The following is a 24,260-nucleotide window of genomic DNA, read 5'->3' on the forward strand; positions in this document are numbered from 1 at the left end:
CACTGGTTTTCCGTTATCGCACCTCCGCCGCCGTCTCAATTTATCTGGCAACGTCTGTACTTTGATCAGATTAACTAACATATAATTTATGAAAAGGCTTTCTAAAACAAATTTAAATAAGATTATAAAAATATAAATAGGTGGAAGATTTTTATGCATAAATTTAATCATATTGCTTTACAATAATGTGTTTGTTTTGGAAATTACATGATTAAGAAGGTCTGTTAGGTATTTTATCTTGAACCCTAATGTGCTTATCACTTAACCAAGTAAAAATCAGTATGTTTTGTGAGAAAATATTTAGTTTGTTGAAATGCATTGCCCAAGGTAGTATATCAAAGATAATGGTATGCCACGGAGGGATCCCAGAGATATCTCAAATATATATATAGAAAAAATGGTATGGAAATCTAATGAAATAGTTTTAGACTTAGGATGTGGACCAGGTGATGTTACCTCAGATATTCTTTATCCTTTTTTAAAGAATAAAATCAATCAGTTGGTTAATTTAAGTTGGTCAAAATATAATTTTTTACAAGTATTATGTATTTATATTATTATTTTAGATTCTGAGCGAAGCGATGAATGTATTGATTCTACAATGATGTGTGTATTTTTTTTATTTTTTTATTTATTTTTTATTTATTTTTTTATTTTTGTGTCTGTCATCACCTTTTAGGACAGTAAAAGTGCTTGGATTTTCTTCAATAGTAACTTTTCTGATAGGAAAGTGAATCTAGTTGGTACTTTGGGGGGGTCAAAAGTAAAAATTTCCCAGTAGTTTTCACAAGCGACGTGAAAAACAAAAGAAAAATTAAAGAAAAACGGGAATTTTTACGCAAAATCTGTTTTCGAGAAAATCGATTTTGGTTTTTGGTGTAACTCTAAAACAAATGACCGTAGGGACATGAAATTTTGACTGAATGTTTATATTACCATTTTCTATGCACCATAAAAATTTGATAATATTTTGACTCTTTTTGAGCTGTTTACGGCCATTTTCAGTTTTCAATTTTTTTAGTTTTTTTTTCTATAAATATCAATAAAATTTTATCTGTTGAGTAAAAAAGCTTGAAAATTTAATAGAAGGCTCCTAGGTTATTGTTTCAAAGGCAGATGAAAAAAATTAAAAATCCTTAGTCACAGTTTTTAATTATAAGCATTTAAAGTTCAAATTTTGACAAAATACGGAAAAATCACGAAAAATAGCAAATTATTTTGAGTTGAGAATTCATAAAAATTGTTCTTTTTAAATCTATGATTTGAAAATGTAATATAAGATTACTCATAAGTTTGTCTACCTTTATCAAAAAAAAAATGTCTAGAAGAAACTTAAATTAAATTTTTATGAGCGTCTGAAATTTATATTTTTACAACATTTGATATTTACTCGATTTCTCATGTAACAATTTTCTTATTTTATTGTAATTAAAAAACGAATGACTGTAGATACTTGAAAATTTCACTGAATGTTCATATTAGAATTTTCTATACACCATAAAATGTTGAAAATATTTTGACTCTTTTTGAGCTGTTTACGGACATTGTCAGTTTTCAATTTTTTTAGTTTTTTTTTTTATAAATATCAATAAATTTTTATTTGTTGGGTAAAAAAGCGTGAAAATTTAATATAAGGCTCCTGATATATCGTTCTAATAGCAGTTGAAAAATATTAAAAATACATAGGCACAATTTTTTTTTATAAGCATTTAAAGTTCAAATTTTTACAACATTTATCAAATTTATAATTTACTAATTATTTTGTGGTTAAAAATGTATAAAATGTTTAACTTTTATGGCTAAAGATTGAAAATTTAAAACAAGGCTCCGAGTAAATAGGTTATATATAAATTACTTTATTCACAATAATATCATCAAATATACTTGGTAAAATCATAGGCTGACTGACCGTTTTCGCTCAGAATCGTTTTTCTTATACAATGATATTATATCATTGAATTCAAATTTAACACCATCCATTACAGTGACCCACTTGTAACCTACTGTACAGCAGAGCGACATCCACTTATCCACCTTTTTTTAGGTTGGTGTTGATAAATCAATAGAAATGATAGAATTTGGAAAAAAGCCTATGGATGCTCCAAGATGGATTTCAAAGTTCTGGATATAGAAAATGCCCATGACTCCTCTTTTTATTCGCACACATTTAACAAAATATTTTAATTTTTTTGTTTTCACTGGGTTCATAATAAAGTTGATTCCTTGCTGAATATGCACTTAATGTTGAAAAGTGGTGGAGAAATTCTGGTTAACTTCATGTTAATTAATCCATTGGTTAAATTGTATAAATGTATGGATATAGAATGGCAAATATATATTAATATATCGGGGGAGTTCAAAGCTGATAAACATAATCCTGGAAAACGAGCAAAAATTTCAGCCATGCTACTGGAACTGAAAGAAATTCGGTTGACTGCAGAATCCGACATCTAAGTTATGGAGATTTCTGTTGGAAAAAAATTAGCACCAGTTGACGTTGTAGATAATTCTGTGAGCCTCAAGCTCTCTGCTGAGTTAGATAATTTGTATTATGAGTTGGTTGCGTTCGCAGACGTGTTAGCTTTTCTTTGCACCAAATTCTCGACACATCCTCTTCTCAGTCAGTACATAATCATACAGCTAGTTTCGGAAACCTATCAACTTACAAATTTCCAACACGAAAGTTTCCTATATTTTCTGGACTTCTAACAGAATGGCAGGGTTTTGAAGATTTGTTCACATCAATTCTATCCCATGCTCCAGCTGATCTATCGGACGTCGAACGATTCGAGATATTGAAAACTTCGCTAGAAGGTGAGGCCTTATATAGGCTATATATTCCTTTGACATCGGCAAACTATGTAAAAGCTTGGGAAATATTACGTTCGCGATACGGAAAGAAGCATGACTTAGCTCGTATCCATCTGGACGTACTGTTATCTCCACATACCGTCAAGTCAAACGATGCGTCGTCAATTAAAACTTTAATCACGTCTATTCAAGAGCACACCGCTGCCTTAGATAATTTGGATTTTGTTACGCGGCAGTGGAGCCCAATTTTGATCCACATTTTTGAAAATCATCTTGACTATGACCTCCGAGCGCGTTAGGAGATTATTGTGAGTGACCGACATCAACCGTCGATTACCGATTTTCTTGAATTTTTAAGAAGGTCATGTACGATCAGCGGAAGCACGTGCTGGACAGTACACGTCGAGTTTGACGTCATCCACGTCTCAGCAAAAACCTCCTCAAAAATCGTTGACTTCCAAATCTCGTTACCCGACTGCACCAAAGGTTCTAGCTACGACCACCAGCTCATCCACCGTGGTTACCTGTCCATTATGTACAAAATCAAATTCGGTCCGGAAGTGTCCAACCTTTCTTTCAAAATCACCAAATGATCGTTTCCAGCTAGCCATCATCGGTGCATAAATTGTCTGGGCACAGGACATTCTACTTCATCATGCCCTTCAAAACACAAATGCACAACTTGTGATCGGTCCCATAATAGTTTGCTCCATTTTGACTCAAAGGAGAATCTTCCCTCCTCGTCCACCGTTCTCTCGGCAGACCGACCCGAGGCTGGTCAGAGTGCCAAAGCAATGATTGTCAGCCTCAGAACAAGACTACGTTCTTCTTGCCGATATATTGCCAATGCTACTTCTAAATGGAAAAGCCACAGGCAACCCTGGTGAGCCTATTGCCTTCGAGACTGTTTTCGGTTGGATCCTGATGAGCTCTGTCGATCGTAATGCTCAGTCAACTGTCACCGCTATGTGTTTATCTGTTTCTGAAACCCTTGATTTGTCTATCAGGCGTTTTTGGGAACTTGAAGAGTTACCTGTTGTTCGCCATCTCAGTCCAGATGAGCGTGCTGCCGAGGAAATTTATAAAAGGACAACAACTCGACTGAGCACTGGACGATTTATGGTATCTCTTCCATTTCGAAAAGCATCGCCTCAGTTAGGTGATTCAAAATCTGTTGCCCTTCGCCGCTTCCAGGCACTCGAAACCCGATTGAGTAATGATCACAACCTCCAACACCAGTATGCAGATTTCATGCAAGATTATCTGGATGCTGGTCACATGGAACTGGTTCCAATCGAACACGCAGACAATGTGTTTCATTATTATATTCCGCATCACTGTGTACTTAGGCCGGACAGTAGCACCACCAAGCTTCGTGTCGTTTTAAATGCTTCAGCTCGTACAAGTGCTGGGTGCTCCTTGAATGAGAGCATGTATACAGGTCCGAAACTTCAGCCCGACATTCAAGTTGTTCTTCTTCGTGCATGGTTGTGGAAATATGTATTTATGACAGACATCAAACAGATGTATCGGCAAATTGTGGTGCGGCCTGCTGATCGAGATTACCTGCGAATTTTCTGGAGATTTTCGAAAAATACCACAGTTCAGGAATACTTCAGTAAACTACAACAGAATAGTTCAGGATATAGGTATTAAATGTCTTGCAATTATATATTTTACTATAATTATTAATTTCATTATAATATTATATAACAATACACTCTAAATTAAATTAGTTGTTATCAAGACAGACAGTCTTAAAACAAACTCTTTTCTGGACGTTTTCAAAACGTATTATGCTTAAAAAAAATTGCACAGTTGTCGTAGCAGTCAGTTGCTAGATCAACCCGTGTGACATCAAATAGGAATTATTCTTGTTTTTTTAAATAGTTTTTTCAAGAAATATATGTAACATGTATAGCTCATACAATTATGAATTTATAGTTAATGGAAATGCGGATGTTTATACTTCATAGATATTTTTTTAGTTAATAATCGTGTAAATAATTTGATTGAACAATCAGGTACCTACTCATCACTAGTATCAATTTTGTTATATTACGTGTAAAATCATCAACACAAGGTGCAGACTGCGTTTAAAAAATTAAAAACATAAAATAATGTTGTAGTAGAAGCTGGAAACTGTAGTTTATTTTAATTTATAATCCAATGAATGTAACCGAGAATGTAACTATTAAATTCATCATTGAATGATTATTCAGAGATCACTTTGGGATAAATGTAAATTAAATTAAAAATAATTAAAAAACATTTTGTTAAAGGAACAAGATTATTGCTAATATTTAAGTCTTAATTATTATTAACAAATAAATACAAATAATAGATATTTTAATAGCTTTTTACTATTAACATTCAGTGTAAATATAGTTTCTGATCGACTTACCTATATGTAATAAAATAATTATTCATATAAAATAATCCTAACAATTTAATGCAAGGATTCTCATAAATTGATCTTACAGCAGCAACACACATCATTGTAAAAATATAGTTGGTATTATAGTATTTGATGAATTTACTGTATACGTTTATGGCTTTATGTTAACTCTAAAATCCAGTAATCACATTTTTATTTAATAATTCATAAAATACAATATGCTCATATAAAAATATTCTTGTGCTTCTGATATCTATTCACCACCTTAATCAATAATTAAATTGATAAACGAAAATAATAATTTAAATAATACCTATATCATATTATTATAATTCAAATTCAAAATTATAAGCTATTTTGGTTTATTGTCATATCAAATTTCAATGAACAAATTGTTCCTTAACACAGAACTCTTTGATATAAAAAGTTGCATTATATTATATCCGTGGATTCGTCATATTGAAGTACCTAGTATAATATCTATAATTTATTTATTTAATCCATGGCAAATCTCAAAGTCGTTGCAGAAGACACAGTTGATTAAAAATTCTAAAATTTCAATAAGCAAAGAAGACATGAGCAAAAAACTTACTGCGTTTCGTATAATTTTATTTTTCATAAATCACAATATTCTAAGTTCTGGCTGTATTCTGGAGCGTTTCCTAATGGGCGTCGCAGTTCACACACGTCACAGATTCCGCCGAAGGAGTCGATAATTAAAGTAAGTTTGTTTTTATATTCTTTTGGGGCTTAAATTTACTTTTAAGACTTAAAACAAATATTTAATGTCACGAAAAATGTGCTATCCAAGTGTTGTAGGCACATATTTTAGTTCCGGACTAGAAATGTATAAAATACGCGAGATATAAACGTCGTCGTCGTTTTTCCAGTCCCTGTTTGTAGAATAATTATAATTAATAGGTGCATATAAATATTTTGGTTTAATTTAAAGAAATATATGTTATGACTTATAACTGATAATAGTCATAAGATACAATTTTAATTAATAACTGGTAATTTTTTTTCCAAATACAACGTTATAAGTTATAGGTAACTATTAATTTAGTGTCACATACTTAACTTCTATTGTTCACCTAATATCTATATTCTATATCATAGGAATTAGGGATGTATAACCATGTACACATAAAAGTATATTCACGGAATGGTCAACTGCCTATCCTGACGTGTGCGCACTTATGAATAATATACCTACTCATATACTCGTATAGGTATATAAATATACCTATATAAATAGTGTAATACTACATACACGAATGTGTTACCTAGTTCAACAGTTATTATTATAATTATTTATTTTTTAAATATAGGTAGGTACATTACAAGACTCTAATTAAAATCACATTTTTTTTTTATTTTTTTGAACACAATGTTTTAAAATTTATTAATTAATATATAATTTATTGGTATAGTACTAAATAAATTAATGAAATAAAACAAACACAACCACTATAATTATTAGTAATAATAATATATCCACGAATAAATTATTAAAATACAAAACGAACAAACGAAAAACGATTCTGAGCAAAGATATCGTTAACTAATAAATAATATTGAGATTAAAGTAATTTATTTTTTCGGTAGAAAATCGGTATAATCGGTATAAATATGAATTATAAATATTTTTTATTTCCATACCATGACGCGTGTGTGAAAAATTGTTTATATTAAGTGTTTAAGATGTTAGATTTCGGTTCGGCTGATTGTCCACCCCTCACTCTTCAGCATCAATACATCAGAAATTATTATTTTTAATATTTAAATATAAACTGCATTTTCCGAATTTTCTAAAACATTGCTCTCCAAGCAAAGAATTCGTTTCATATATTATCAACGAATTGAAAAATGAAATTAGAACATTTATATGGGATAAAGTCAATTTATAAAAAACTTATTAGAAAAAAATTAAATACAATTAAATAAAGGTAATTTTTGTTCGATACTATAACTTCAGTCTTCAGTTATGGAAAACAACACTTGCCAATATGGAATTACTGTCGAATTTTTTTATTTTAAAATATTAAATAGCATCTGATCGACTGATGTGCTATAATGAAACTCAAAATATAACGAATACACTACCTATACACTTATCTAAATTCTATTTTATATTCGTTTAAATTGGACTTTTAATTTTTCTGGCCATTTTATTAAGCTTTGTTATATAAGTGCATTAAATCGTATTTTTAAGGCATTTTTCTTATTTTTAATGCATTTAAATCCACGTCCTATTTATAATTTAACGTTATTTTGTATATACCAATCGATTAGTGTACACAATAAAAAATATAATATTATTGATGGGTTAATAGGTTGATAACTATTATGTAGGTAGGTACAGTTTTGTACGTTCAATGTATCGTTCTTAATTCATAAAGTAGCTAAATGAGTCAAATGATTTTGTCAAGGGGGGGGGGGGAGGATATGGATGATTTTTTAACATGCACTATTTCAAGGGCTCTTAACCTAAGGGGCGCGCACCACTCTAAGGAGGAGTGACACAATTTCGTAAGGGGGGGGGGGGGACGTGAAAATGTTTAAAAAAAACACGAATTTATTTAGTTATTTTGTTATTTAGGTAATACATATTAATTAATAGGTATTTCTTAAATTTTTTTTATTATTTTATTTGAAACATTATTTTTAAATATTGGGATCAATAAAACTATTTTTATATAATTACTATTTTATATCAATTAGAATTTGTTTATAAACCAAGTAATAAATAAATGGTTACCAAGTAAAAAAACCGTTATCTATATTATAAATTTGAATTCAATTTACCGCATTTGTGTCTAGTAGAAACAAATAAATGTTTTTTTGAAGATAATGTAAAAATATCCATCATCCATCGGTTAGGACCACATATATATTTTCTATGATTAGGACGGTGAGGTTATAATTATAAATAATCTATGGCAAATGACAATCGTCTGAGACGAACAGCGATTCCAATACGTACTCACATATTTCGTTCCATTCTGGTTATTAAACTAGGTGCCTATTTTTATAAATGTCATTAATCTCAATACTTCCAGACTGAACTTTTTGATCGGAGATATGAAGACGCGCGCTGCATTTTCCTTGGCGGAGACGCACAGCTGTGACACTAGACAATATTATACACTCGAAGGGAATGCGTTTCGCCGGAAGAATAAATAATTACGTAAGTTTTGTCCTACTACTCTGTTGACGCGGTAGACCTAATGTAAATATTTATTGTCAGACAAACTTATATACCCGCTAGACGTAGAGAAGTTTTTAAAATCCAGTTGTTATAGGTGTACAAAAATTAGGATATTATGAAAAATACCTTAAATTATAATACTTTGCCTACAACTGTTAATTTATTGTTATAGTAGAATAATTTTTAAAATTTGAAATCAATGATTAGGCAATGCTTTTATAAGTAGGAAGGCAGGTTTTTATACCTACCTAACAAAATAAGAAAATACATTATGATTAATGTTATTTAATATGATTTGTAAGTACATAGCAGATTATACTTGGTGACGATTATTTTTGTTTTATACGTTCTTCGTAATTCAGTACCGTCACGATAGTTTTTGTTTTCGTTAAATGTGAAACATACATTTTCTATGCATACGGGATACGGGCATTAAATATTTGGGTTTTAAGAGAACACCTCAAACGTACGTTTTATTTTGGGGGTTTTACGGGATATACCTATAGGAAATTTTCTTCAAATTTTCACATTTCACTATTTGATATTGTGATATTATTTGTACCTAGGTTAAGTTTCTGTTTTAGAATATCGATCGATATGTTACCTAGGTATATCACATTCTTTAATTTAAATTCTGGTAGTCGAGTATTGGACAAGTACCTACGTGACTTATAATTCGTATCGTAATTTAATTACTAAAGAAATATAATTTCCCCAACAGTGTCTAGGGCCACCGGCAGCAGAATGCATTATAGAATGTCTATAAACTTGTGGTCTAGTATATGGTTAAAATTGGCATGCGACCAACAACTGGGGGCTTGTTCTGGAAAATTTAAATGATCTAATAAGGTTCATCTCATTATTTGAATTAAATTAATTTTTAAGCGATTGTTGTGTTAATCAATTTTTTAATTTATTTCATTCAACACACTCGTCTCAGTTTTCTAGTACCTCTAGATTTCTCACAAAATCCATATCGATCATCTCACAGCTTTTATATTCAAAACCAAAAAATATGTATTTTTATCTTATTTCAATCTTTTTCATCGAACACTAGAATATATTACAGATCATAAAGATACTAGTATTGTATACTATATAAGTTTTAATTAGCGAGATGTAGAGAGATATGGAGATGGAGCGAGATGTAGACGGATGAAGATAGCTGTTTCTTCGACGACAGCGTGTGCTGCAGTACAGCTAGGTTTCACTGGAAGAGTCGATGTTTATGCGTAAGTTTATTTTTATATTATTTTGGTCTTACATTAACTTTTTAGACTTGAATTAAATATTTATTGTCGCGGAAAATCTGTTAACTAAGTAACGTAGAAGCATATACGTTTACTACTGCCTATACCGGAGGCGCAATGTATAATAATTAATAATAATAAATTATACGTCAGTCCGAACAATCCAAAACGCTGTCTTACTCGTAGTCGAGTTCTAGTTAATAACTGACTTAATGAATAAATGTAATTTTTGTTAGGTATAAAAATAAAACTAATAAATCCTTGAATACAACATTTAAAAATACAAACTCTGTGTAATAAAAATTAATATTAGGTATTTATTGGAAGGTTTATATAATATCTGTAGACTGTAACGCATAGGTCATTAGAATATTGTAGAGCATTTTACTGCATAAGATGCGTGTTATTTCAGAAATGGTATTCGTCAGTGAACATTTTCAAACTGGGAATAATATATCATAAGCAGATTGAAATGTGTGAACGTTTCAGTGTTTCGAAGACTAAGCTTCGTAGCAGATTTTGATTCCGTCACGGGGTATGTATTTTATTATATCTCAGTAGGTTTTTTTTTATTATAGTTAATTGATCAGGGGATGTATTGCCCGAAAATTTTCAATATTTGTATTGTAACTATACTGGTATAACACTATTCGGGCTATCAATAAAGTCGTGTTCAAAATTAGAAAATTGGTCAGGTATGATATTTTTTTAAGCAATTCTTTCGAGTAGGGAATTCGCTCAATGATATTTAAATATTTTCACCGATAATCAAGTACGATGACTTGTAGGTAACTAGAGACTAAGTGAATAGGAATTAGGAAGTGTGTGATATGGCGAAGATAAGGAAATAGGTCAACAGGATTTCAGAATGTTTGGTGAATGAAAGGGAAAGATGAAAAAGAAATGTAAGGTTAGGGTAGGTAAGTGGAGTGAGAGTAGCAGATATGAGAATAATAAGTAAGGTGTTAAAAGAGGACAGAATAAGAAATTAATTAATTAAGGGTAGTGTAGGGTAGTGTACATATTGTAGTGAAAACAAGAGAGAATAGGTTTAGGTGGTTCGGTCACTGTATGATAAGAGATAGTGAGAGTGGCTATAGAAGTTAGTTAATTTAGGTGGGAAATGAGGGGCGAGAATACTGAAGAAGAGATGGATAGACAGAATACCGATCATATGGAGGTGTGGAATGAGAGTGGCTGAACCTGTATATAGCTGTGAGAGACGGGGGAAGAAAAAGTGTAAAGGTAGAATAGTTATGTTAACAATGCCGAATACGTAGGAAAAGATCTTGAATTGCAAAGGCTACTAGCTTCAACTAACCATAGGTTTACCTAACTAACCTTCTTATGACTCATTAGGACACTTTGAATAAAAAGATCCTGAGTTGCTGCAGCTAGGTTGCCGAACTTAAGTGTTTGATTATCAAGTTGATCCTCTGATTGTTGACACCATGGATAGTCCACGCCTATGTTAAATACATTTGAGGCCACGTTCCCGGAGGGGAAGGCAATTGAGGCTCCTTTATATTGATAGTCGATACTCGATATGAGTATACTTTATTTGGCCTCAATTGTTCCCCTCGAAGGACGAAGACCGCTGATAAGACCATTATGTCCTATCCATATCTTTATTATCTATGATGGAGCCATACCACAGATTATATGATAAACTATATTCATATAATCTGTGGCCATACCCAGCTCACTCGTGTAAACTTGTTGGGATGTCAGCGCACTATTTGTTTTCCATCTTTGACCCACACGTAGCATACCAAATGTACGATTAAGAAAACACTAAAATGATTGTGCGTGGGTCAGAGAGAGAAATAAATGGTGCGCTAAAAATCTGACATCCTCTTAAGTGTTAAATATTTGCCTGCATGTATGCACTAAAAACAGGCAAATATATGCACTGAAATATTCAAAAATATTACAAATAATAAAATATTCAAAAAAATACTGAATGAAAACGTTTTTATTAAAATTTTTTTAAATTAATAAATAATAATTCAAATTGGTTTACAAAAAAAATTCTTTATTTACACACTTGGTAGGTAGGTAACGGATGAACCGAAAATATAAAAACATTTTAAGAAAATAAGCATAAATACGAAGAAATCATGAAAACATGCAATTATATTAACTAACCAGAAAAAAACGCATATTGGTAACGGTGTTGTAATAATAGGGATCTCCCCAAAAAAATACGTACTAATAGTTCAAACAAATCATAAAAGCCAACTGTAATAAATACAATAAATACAAACTTTAAATACTAAACTATGGGTCTGAAATTTAGTTTATATAGATCTAAATAATCCAAAACATTTAATGTTGCTTCAAAATATAAAAATAAAGTGTCTTGTATTGTAGTAGGTAGGTAACTATCAAAAAAAAAAAACTAAAAAAAATCATACTTGAAATCTATGTATAATATACGTATATTGTAATAAATGTTCAAATGTTTACTATAGTACATTATAAAAAATTAACTTAAATTCATTATAATACATTATAACAGGTGTTCAAATAAACATTTCATACCACACATTTTGTTAATTCACACAGTCTCTCTTCAGTTTTAAATTTTTCTTCAAATTATCTACAAAACATAAATGTTTAGTAAATTGGATGACTTGATTAAGTATTTAATCATTTATCTAAAAGAGACGTGCCGGGTCGCCACATTACTATATCGAGGGGCCATGGTGCAAGTGTCGTCCATAAATATGATAACATATATTATATTAGTTACAAACTCTTGAATTAAGAGTTATGTTTGAGAATTTAATTAATTTCCTAAAAGGAAATGCCTCAAGGTTGCCTTAGTAGATCGAGGGACCGTTGTTAAAGTGCCATCCACCAATAAAGTACCGGGAAAAAAACGAAGAATTCAAATATAGAAGGTACTTATATCATATACTTTTATCAAAGTATGATTGTGTTAGTCACAGTCTTGTAAATGATATTGTCTTATGTTTTCACAAATATTAGTACAATAGAGAGACTGTGCATTGATTTACAAATTTGTCTTAAATTTACTTTTTGCATAGAGAATATGAAGGTGGGCTGGGCTCTTAATATCAGAGTATGGGGGACAGGTCTGGGATTTCATATTATCATTAATAGAGACTCGTTAATCGCTTTTATGTGCTTCAAATTGTTTACACGAGTGAGCTGGGTATGGCTCCATCATAGATAATATAGATATAACATAATGGATAGGACATAATAGTCTTACCAGCGGTCTTCGAGGGGAACTAAGGTGTCAACAATCTAAGGATCAACTTGATAATCAATCACTTATAAGTTCGGCAACCTGCAACTCAGGAACTTTTTATTCAAAGTGTCCTAATGTAATTAGTCATAAGAAGCTAGTTTGGTAAACCTAAGATTAGTTGAAGCTATGATGATGATAGACGACTACAATCACTAGTCGAGAGCTTTGCGATGATGTTCTCCTACTAACTATAAAGGTATTCGATATTGTAAACATAACAATGAAAGAAAATATTTAAATATTATTAATTTGGTTATGTTAGGTTAGGTTAGGATAGGGCAGTAAATTAGACGTTAACTAATTATTATAGTTTTTAACACGGTCTTAAAGACTGTCAGCTAGAGTTGTACCAGTACCTATAGTTATTAAAAACTTAAATACAGCCAACATTAAATAATGATTTTTTTAACACAACAAATTATAAAATGTATTTTAAAATATAACAAAATATAATTTTTTTAGGATTTTATAAGGTTTTCAATACTTATGAGCTTTTGTAAATAGAAAATGTATAAAATCAATAGTTTTAATTTAATATATAGTTTTGTATTTTAATATCCTACTGTCAAAGAATTCTCAGGGTTTTCATTCCACATTTTTTTACATTGTACTAAATCTAATTTTTTTCCGCACATATTTACAAAGACTAAAACAGATAGCTGACTATGTTTTTATTTGCATTTAGACCTTATAGTTTGTAATTTAATATTGACTGTAGACCCAGCCAAACACAATATTATTTTAAATTAAACATTATTTTGTGTCCTTCATAAATTACAATCACATAGTAGAGTCTGTGCAGGACCTTTTTCTCATTTAATTTTTTTGCGACGTTTATAAATTACATTCGTTTTTATACATTTTCTAATACATATATTACCGTGATACACCTCTGATCATAATAACTTTTCGCATTATTATAATGTAAACAACACCTAGTTTTTGGATTGTAGTTAATATGTATTGCAGTATTTAGCTTCCAGCGTATTCTTTTGTTTAGTGTTATTTCACCCAGATTTCTCAATCAATTTTTTTTTCACTTCATTGAACACTAGTAGATTTTTTTGTATAAATATTTTTCAAGATTAACCGGCTATACTTGGTAGTACACTGAGTACCCGTGTACTCCTAAAGCGTGTTCCTAAAGTAAAATTTTTCCCACATTTTTTTTTGGTTTTTTAAAATTCATTTGACTGCAGGCGCCAACTCCTTCCTTCGATTTTTTTTTATAATTAAACTTTAGCCGAATATTTTAAACATAGATAACCTAGTGCCATACTATCCTTCTTTAATGAACTAAATATTTTGAATAGTTTTTTCTGTTTAAGTTTCGGGACATTTTAGTTTGAACTTTGTAATGTGTAATCATACAGTCAAATTTTTTCCAAATTTTTTTTTGTTTTCTAACATCTATTTGCCTGCGGGCGCCAACACCTCCCTTCAATTTTTTTTTTTTTAGTACTGTTACTCTAATTGAATATTTTGTATTGACTTGAAAATTGATAACTTGGTGCCCCATGAATAATCCTTCTTTAATAAACTAAATATTTTGAATAATTTTTTCTGTTTAAGATTTTGGAGATTTTAGTTTTATGTTTGTAATGAGTATTCTCACAATATAATTTATATAATTTTTTTTTTGTATTCTAAAATGCATTTGCCGGCGGGCGCTAACGCCTCCCTTAATTTTTTTTTTTATGATTTTAACTCTAGCCAATTTTTTTAAACATTGACAATCTGGTGCCCCATGAATAATCATTCTTTAATGAACTAAATATTTTGAATAGTTTTTTCTGTTTAAGTTTCGGGACATTTTAGTTTGAACTTCGTTATGTGTGTTTCTACTGTGAATTTTTTTCCAAATTTCTTTTTTGTTTTCTAAAATCAATTTGCCTGCGGGCGCCAACACCTCCCTTCAATTTTTTTTTTTTAGTACTGTAACTCTAGTTGAATATTTTGTTTAGACTTGAAAATTGATATCTTGGTGCCCTGCTAATAATCATTCTTTAATGAACTAAATATTTTGAATAGTTTTTTCTGTTTAAAATTCTGGGCATTTTAGTTTGAAGTTTGTAATGTGTATTCCCAGAATATAATTTATTTACATTTTTCTTTTTTAAAATGCATTTGCCTGCGGACGCCAATACCCTCCTTCAATTTTTTTTTTATGATTTAACCTCTAGCCAAATTTTTTAAACATTGACAACCTGGTACCTTTGAATTAACCTTCTTAATGAACTAAATATTTTAAATAGTTTTTTCTGTTTAAGATTCTGGGCATTTTAGTTTGAAATTTGTAATGTGTATTCCTACGTAAATGTTTTCCAAATTTTTTTTTTTGTTTTCTAAAATGCATTTGCCTGCGGGCGCCAATACCCTCCTCCAATTTTTTTTTTTATGATTTAACCTCTAGCCAAATTTTTTATACATTGACAATCTGGTACCTTTGAATTAACCTTCTTAATGTACTAAATATTTTGAATAATTTTTTCTGTTTAAGATTTTGGAGATTTTAGTTTTATGTTTGTAATGTGTATTCTCACAATATAATTTATATAATTTTTTTTTTGTATTCTAAAATGCATTTGCCGGCGGGCGCTAACGCCTCCCTTAATTTTTTTTTTATGATTTTAACTCTAGCCAAATTTTTTAAACATTGACAATCTGGTACCTTTGAATTAACCTTCTTAATGTACTAAATATTTTAAATAGTTTTTTCTGTTTAAGATTCTTGGCATTTTAGTTTTAACTTTGTAATGTGTAATCATACAGTCAAATTTTTTCCAAATTTTTTTTTGTTTTCTAACATCTATTTGCCTGCGGGCGCCAACCCCTCCCTTCAATTTTTTTTTTTTTAGTACTGTTACCCTAGTTGAATATTTTGTATTGACTTGAAAATTGATAACTTGGTGCCCCATGAATAATCCTTCTTTAATAAACTAAATATTTTGAATAATTTTTTCTGTTTAAGATTTTGGAGATTTTAGTTTTATGTTTGTAATGTGTATTCTCACAATATAATTTATATAATTTTTTTTTTGTATTCTAAAATGCATTTGCCGGCGGGCGCTAACGCCTCCTTCAATTTTTTTTTATGATTTAACCTCTAGCCAAATTTTTAAACATTGACAATTTGGTACCTTTGAATAATCCTTCTTAATGAACTAAATATTTTAAATAGTTTTTTCTGTTTAAGATTCTGGGCATTTTAGTTTGAAATTTGTAATGTGTATTCCTACGTAAATGTTTTCCAAATTTTTTTTTTTGTTTTCTAAAATGCATTTGCCTGCGGGCGCCAATACCCTCCTTCAATTTTTTTTTTTATGATTTAACCTCTAGCCAAATTTTTTAAACATTGACAATCTGGTATCTTTGAATTAACCTTCTTAATGTACTAAATATTTTAAATAGTTTTTTCTGTTTAAGATTCTGGGCATTTTAGTTTGAACTTTGTAATGTGTATTTCTACTGTAATTTTTTTTCCAAATTTCTTTTTTGTTTTCTAAAATCAATTTGCCTGCAGGCGCCAACAACTCCCTACAATTTTTTTTTTAGTACTGTAACTCAAGTTGAATATTTTGTATTGACTTGAAAATTGATATCTTGGTGCCCTGTTAATAATCATTCTTTAATGAACTAAATATTTTGAATAGTTTTTTCTGTTTAAAATTCTGGGCATTTTAGTTTGAAGTTTGTAATGTGTATTCCCGGAATATAATTTATTTACATTTTTCTTTTTTAAAATGCATTTGCCTGCGGGCGCCAACACTCCTTCAATTTTTTTTTTTTATGATTTAACCGCTAGCTAAATTTTTTAAACATTGACAATTTGGTACCTTTGAATAATCCTTCTTAATGAACTAAATATTTTAAATAGTTTTTTATGTTTAAGATTCTGGGCATTTTAGTTTGATATTTGTAATGTGTATTCCTACGTAAATGTTTTCCAAATTTTTTTTTTTGTTTTCTAAAATGCATTTGCCTGCGGGCGCCAATACCCTCCTTCAATTTTTTTTTTATGATTTAACCTCTAGCCAAATTTTTTAAACATTGACAATCTGGTACCTTTGAATTAACCTTCTTAATGTACTAAATATTTTAAAAAGTTTTTTCTGTTTAAGATTCTGGGCATTTTAGTTTTAACTTTGTAATTTGTAATCATACAGTCAAATTTTTTCCAAATTTTTTTTTGTTTTCTAACATCTATTTGCCTGCGGGCGCCAACCCCTCCCTTCAATTTTTTTTTTTTTAGTATTGTTACTCTAGTTTAATATTTTGTATTGTTTGAAAATTGATAACTTGGTGCCCCATGAATAATCCTTCTTTAATAAACTAAATATTTTGAATAATTTTTTCTGTTTAAGATTTTGGAGATTTTAGTTTTATGTTTGTAATGTGTATTCTCACAATATAATTTATATAATTTTTTTTTTGTATTCTAAAATGCATTTGCCGGCGGCGCTAACGCCTCCCTTAATTTTTTTTTTTATGATTTTAACTCTAGTCAAATTTTTTAAACATTGACAATCTGGTGCCCCATGAATAATCATTCTTTAATGAACTAAATATTTTGATAGTTTTTTTCTGTTTAAGATTTGGGGCATTTTAGTTTGAACTTTGTAATGTGTATTTCTACTGTAATTTTTTTTCCAAATTTCTTTTTTGTTTTCTAAAATCAATTTGCCTGCAGGCGCCAACAACTCCCTACAATTTTTTTTTTAGTACTGTAACTCAAGTTGAATATTTTGTATTGACTTGAAAATTGATATCTTGGTGCCCTGTTAATAATCATTCTTTAATGAACTAAATATTTTGAATAGTTTTTTCTGTTTAAAATTCTGGGCATTTTAGTTTGAAGTTTGTAATGTGTATTCCCAGAATATAATTTATTTACATTTTTCTTTTTTAAAATGCATTTGCCTGCGGGCGCCAACACTCCTTCAATTTTTTTTTTTATGATTTAACCGCTAGCTAAATTTTTTAAACATTGACAATTTGGTACCTTTGAATAATCCTTCTTAATGAACTAAATATTTTAAATAGTTTTTTCTGTTTAAGATTCTTGGCATTTTAGTTTTAACTTTGTAATGTGTAATCATACAGTCAAATTTTTTCCAAATTTTTTTTTGTTTTCTAACATCTATTTGCCTGCGGGCGCCAACCCCTCCCTTCAATTTTTTTTTTTTTTAGTACTGTTACTCTAGTTGAATATTTTGTATTGACTTGAAAATTGATAACTTGGTGCCCCATGAATAATCCTTCTTTAATAAACTAAATATTTTGAATAATTTTTTCTGTTTAAGATTTTGGAGATTTTAGTTTTATGTTTGTAATGTGTATTCTCACAATATAATTTATATAATTTTTTTTTTGTATTCTAAAATGCATTTGCCGGCGGGCGCTAACGCCTCCTTCAATTTTTTTTTATGATTTAACCTCTAGCCAAATTTTTAAACATTGACAATTTGGTACCTTTGAATAATCCTTCTTAATGAACTAAATATTTTAAATAGTTTTTTCTGTTTAAGATTCTGGGCATTTTAGTTTTAACTTTGTAATGTGTAATCATACAGTCAAATTTTTTCCAAATTTTTTTTTGTTTTCTAACATCTATTTGCCTGCGGGCGCCAACCCCTCCCTTCAATTTTTTTTTTTTTTAGTACTGTTACTCTAGTTGAATATTTTGTATTGACTTGAAAATTGATAACTTGGTGCCCCATGAATAATCCTTCTTTAATAAACTAAATATTTTGAATAATTTTTTCTGTTTAAGATTTTGGAGATTTTAGTTTTATGTTTGTAATGTGTATTCTCACAATATAATTTATATAATTTTTTTTTTGTATTCTAAAATGCATTTGCCGGCGGGCGCTAACGCCTCCTTCAATTTTTTTTTATGATTTAACCTCTAGCCAAATTTTTAAACATTGACAATTTGGTACCTTTGAATAATCCTTCTTAATGAACTAAATATTTTAAATAGTTTTTTCTGTTTAAGATTCTGGGCATTTTAGTTTGAAATTTGTAATGTGTATTCCTACGTAAATGTTTTCCAAATTTTTTTTTTTGTTTTCTAAAATGCATTTGCCTGCGGGCGCCAATACCCTCCTTCAATTTTTTTTTTTATGATTTAACCTCTAGCCAAATTTTTTAAACATTGACAATCTGGTATCTTTGAATTAACCTTCTTAATGTACTAAATATTTTAAATAGTTTTTTCTGTTTAAGATTCTGGGCATTTTAGTTTTAACTTTGTAATGTGTAATCATACAGTCAAATTATTTCCAAATTTTTTTTTGTTTTCTAACATCTATTTGCCTGCGGGCGCCAACCCCTCCCTTCAATTTTTTTTTTTTTAGTACTGTTACTCTAGTTTAATATTTTGTATTGTTTGAAAATTGATAACTTGGTGCCCCATGAATAATCCTTCTTTAATAAACTAAATATTTTGAATAATTTTTTCTGTTTAAGATTTTGGAGATTTTAGTTTTATGTTTGTAATGTGTATTCTCACAATATAATTTATATAATTTTTTTTTTGTATTCTAAAATGCATTTGCCGGCGGGCGCTAACGCCTCCCTTAATTTTTTTTTTTATGATTTTAACTCTAGTCAAATTTTTTAAACATTGACAATCTGGTGCCCCATGAATAATCATTCTTTAATGAACTAAATATTTTGATAGTTTTTTTCTGTTTAAGATTTGGGGCATTTTAGTTTGAACTTTGTAATGTGTATTTCTACTGTAATTTTTTTTCCAAATTTCTTTTTTGTTTTCTAAAATCAATTTGCCTGCAGGCGCCAACAACTCCCTACAATTTTTTTTTTAGTACTGTAACTCAAGTTGAATATTTTGTATTGACTTGAAAATTGATATCTTGGTGCCCTGTTAATAATCATTCTTTAATGAACTAAATATTTTGAATAGTTTTTTCTGTTTAAAATTCTGGGCATTTTAGTTTGAAGTTTGTAATGTGTATTCCCAGAATATAATTTATTTACATTTTTCTTTTTTAAAATGCATTTGCCTGCGGGCGCCAACACTCCTTCAATTTTTTTTTTTATGATTAAACCGCTAGCTAAATTTTTTAAACATTGACAATTTGGTACCTTTGAATAATCCTTCTTAATGAACTAAATATTTTAAATAGTTTTTTCTGTTTAAGATTCTGGGCATTTTAGTTTGAAATTTGTAATGTGTATTCCTACGTAAATGTTTTCCAAATTTTTTTTTTGTTTTCTAAAATGCATTTGCCTGCGGGCGCTAATACCCTTCTTCAATTTTTTTTTTTATGATTTAACCTCTAGCCAAATTTTTTAAACATTGACAATCTGGTACCTTTGAATTAACCTTTTTAATGTACTAAATATTTTAAATAGTTTTTTCTGTTTAAGATTCTTGGCATTTTAGTTTTAACTTTGTAATGTGTAATCATACAGTCAAATTTTTTCCAAATTTTTTTTTGTTTTCTAACATCTATTTGCCTGCGGGCGCCAACCCCTCCCTTCAATTTTTTTTTTTTTTAGTACTGTTACTCTAGTTGAATATTTTGTATTGACTTGAAAATTGATAACTTGGTGCCCCATGAATAATCCTTCTTTAATAAACTAAATATTTTGAATAATTTTTTCTGTTTAAGATTTTGGAGATTTTAGTTTTATGTTTGTAATGTGTATTCTCACAATATAATTTATATAATTTTTTTTTTGTATTCTAAAATGCATTTGCCGGCGGGCGCTAACGCCTCCTTCAATTTTTTTTTATGATTTAACCTCTAGCCAAATTTTTAAACATTGACAATTTGGTACCTTTGAATAATCCTTCTTAATGAACTAAATATTTTAAATAGTTTTTTCTGTTTAAGATTCTGGGCATTTTAGTTTTAACTTTGTAATGTGTAATCATACAGTCAAATTTTTTCCAAATTTTTTTTTGTTTTCTAACATCTATTTGCCTGCGGGCGCCAACCCCTCCCTTCAATTTTTTTTTTTTTTAGTACTGTTACTCTAGTTGAATATTTTGTATTGACTTGAAAATTGATAACTTGGTGCCCCATGAATAATCCTTCTTTAATAAACTAAATATTTTGAATAATTTTTTCTGTTTAAGATTTTGGAGATTTTAGTTTTATGTTTGTAATGTGTATTCTCACAATATAATTTATATAATTTTTTTTTTGTATTCTAAAATGCATTTGCCGGCGGGCGCTAACGCCTCCTTCAATTTTTTTTTATGATTTAACCTCTAGCCAAATTTTTAAACATTGACAATTTGGTACCTTTGAATAATCCTTCTTAATGAACTAAATATTTTAAATAGTTTTTTCTGTTTAAGATTCTGGGCATTTTAGTTTGAAATTTGTAATGTGTATTCCTACGTAAATGTTTTCCAAATTTTTTTTTTTGTTTTCTAAAATGCATTTGCCTGCGGGCGCCAATACCCTCCTTCAATTTTTTTTTTTATGATTTAACCTCTAGCCAAATTTTTTAAACATTGACAATCTGGTATCTTTGAATTAACCTTCTTAATGAACTAAATATTTTAAATAGTTTTTTCTGTTTAAGATTCTGGGCATTTTAGTTTTAACTTTGTAATATGTAATCATACAGTCAAATTTTTTCCAAATTTTTTTTTGTTTTCTAACATCTATTTGCCTGCGGGCGCCAACCCCTCCCTTCAATTTTTTTTTTTTTTAGTACTGTTACTCTAGTTTAATATTTTGTATTGTTTGAAAATTGATAACTTGGTGCCCCATGAATAATCCTTCTTTAATAAACTAAATATTTTGAATAATTTTTTCTGTTTAAGATTTTGGAGATTTTAGTTTTATGTTTGTAATGTGTATTCTCACAATATAATTTATATAATTTTTTTTTTTGTATTCTAAAATGCATTTGCCGGCGGGCGCTAACGCCTCCTTCAATTTTTTTTTATGATTTAACCTCTAGCCAAATTTTTAAACATTGACAATTTGGTACCTTTGAATAATCCTTCTTAATGAACTAAATATTTTAAATAGTTTTTTCTGTTTAAGATTCTGGGCATTTTAGTTTTAACTTTGTAATGTGTAATCATACAGTCAAATTTTTTCCAAATTTTTTTTTGTTTTCTAACATCTATTTGCCTGCGGGCGCCAACCCCTCCCTTCAATTTTTTTTTTTTTTAGTACTGTTACTCTAGTTGAATATTTTGTATTGACTTGAAAATTGATAACTTGGTGCCCCATGAATAATCCTTCTTTAATAAACTAAATATTTTGAATAATTTTTTCTGTTTAAGATTTTGGAGATTTTAGTTTTATGTTTGTAATGTGTATTCTCACAATATAATTTATATAATTTTTTTTTTGTATTCTAAAATGCATTTGCCGGCGGGCGCTAACGCCTCCTTCAATTTTTTTTTATGATTTAACCTCTAGCCAAATTTTTAAACATTGACAATTTGGTACCTTTGAATAATCCTTCTTAATGAACTAAATATTTTAAATAGTTTTTTCTGTTTAAGATTCTGGGCATTTTAGTTTGAAATTTGTAATGTGTATTCCTACGTAAATGTTTTCCAAATTTTTTTTTTTGTTTTCTAAAATGCATTTGCCTGCGGGCGCCAATACCCTCCTTCAATTTTTTTTTTTATGATTTAACCTCTAGCCAAATTTTTTAAACATTGACAATCTGGTATCTTTGAATTAACCTTCTTAATGAACTAAATATTTTAAATAGTTTTTTCTGTTTAAGATTCTGGGCATTTTAGTTTTAACTTTGTAATATGTAATCATACAGTCAAATTTTTTCCAAATTTTTTTTTGTTTTCTAACATCTATTTGCCTGCGGGCGCCAACCCCTCCCTTCAATTTTTTTTTTTTTAGTACTGTTACTCTAGTTTAATATTTTGTATTGTTTGAAAATTGATAACTTGGTGCCCCATGAATAATCCTTCTTTAATAAACTAAATATTTTGAATAATTTTTTCTGTTTAAGATTTTGGAGATTTTAGTTTTATGTTTGTAATGTGTATTCTCACAATATAATTTATATAATTTTTTTTTTGTATTCTAAAATGCATTTGCCGGCGGGCGCTAACGCCTCCTTCAATTTTTTTTTATGATTTAACCTCTAGCCAAATTTTTAAACATTGACAATTTGGTACCTTTGAATAATCCTTCTTAATGAACTAAATATTTTAAATAGTTTTTTCTGTTTAAGATTCTGGGCATTTTAGTTTTAACTTTGTAATGTGTAATCATACAGTCAAATTTTTTCCAAATTTTTTTTTGTTTTCTAACATCTATTTGCCTGCGGGCGCCAACCCCTCCCTTCAATTTTTTTTTTTTTTAGTACTGTTACTCTAGTTGAATATTTTGTATTGACTTGAAAATTGATAACTTGGTGCCCCATGAATAATCCTTCTTTAATAAACTAAATATTTTGAATAATTTTTTCTGTTTAAGATTTTGGAGATTTTAGTTTTATGTTTGTAATGTGTATTCTCACAATATAATTTATATAATTTTTTTTTGTATTCTAAAATGCATTTGCCGGCGGGCGCTAACGCCTCCTTCAATTTTTTTTTATGATTTAACCTCTAGCCAAATTTTTAAACATTGACAATTTGGTACCTTTGAATAATCCTTCTTAATGAACTAAATATTTTAAATAGTTTTTTCTGTTTAAGATTCTGGGCATTTTAGTTTGAAATTTGTAATGTGTATTCCTACGTAAATGTTTTCCAAATTTTTTTTTTTGTTTTCTAAAATGCATTTGCCTGCGGGCGCCAATACCCTCCTTCAATTTTTTTTTTTATGATTTAACCTCTAGCCAAATTTTTTAAACATTGACAATCTGGTATCTTTGAATTAACCTTCTTAATGTACTAAATATTTTAAATAGTTTTTTCTGTTTAAGATTCTGGGCATTTTAGTTTGAAATTTGTAATGTGTATTCCTACGTAAATGTTTTCCAAATTTTTTTTTTTGTTTTCTATAATGCATTTGCCTGCGGGCGCCAATACCCTCCTTCAATTTTTTTTTTTATGATTTAACCTCTAGCCAAATTTTTTAAACATTGACAATCTGGTATCTTTGAATTAACCTTCTTAATGTACTAAATATTTTAAATAGTTTTTTCTGTTTAAGATTCTGGGCATTTTAGTTTTAACTTTGTAATGTGTAATCATACAGTCAAATTTTTTCGAAATTTTTTTTTGGTTTTCCAAAATGCATTTTCCTGCGGGCGCCAACACTCTCCTTCAATTTTTTTTTTATGATTTAACCTCAAGCCAAATTATTTAAACATTTACAATCTGGTACCCTT

At 29.2% G+C, this 24,260-nt stretch overlaps 1 pseudogene; it reads left to right on the forward strand.

Moving 5' to 3' along the window:
- The first annotated feature begins 313 nt into the window (after positions 1 to 313).
- On the forward strand, positions 314 to 4,467 carry LOC132940598 (juvenile hormone acid O-methyltransferase-like; annotated as a pseudogene).
- The last annotated feature ends 19,793 nt before the right edge of the window (positions 4,468 to 24,260 follow it).

The sequence above is a fragment of the Metopolophium dirhodum genome, chromosome 3 (genome assembly GCF_019925205.1).
Source record: "Metopolophium dirhodum isolate CAU chromosome 3, ASM1992520v1, whole genome shotgun sequence".
NCBI lineage: Eukaryota > Metazoa > Arthropoda > Insecta > Hemiptera > Aphididae > Metopolophium > Metopolophium dirhodum.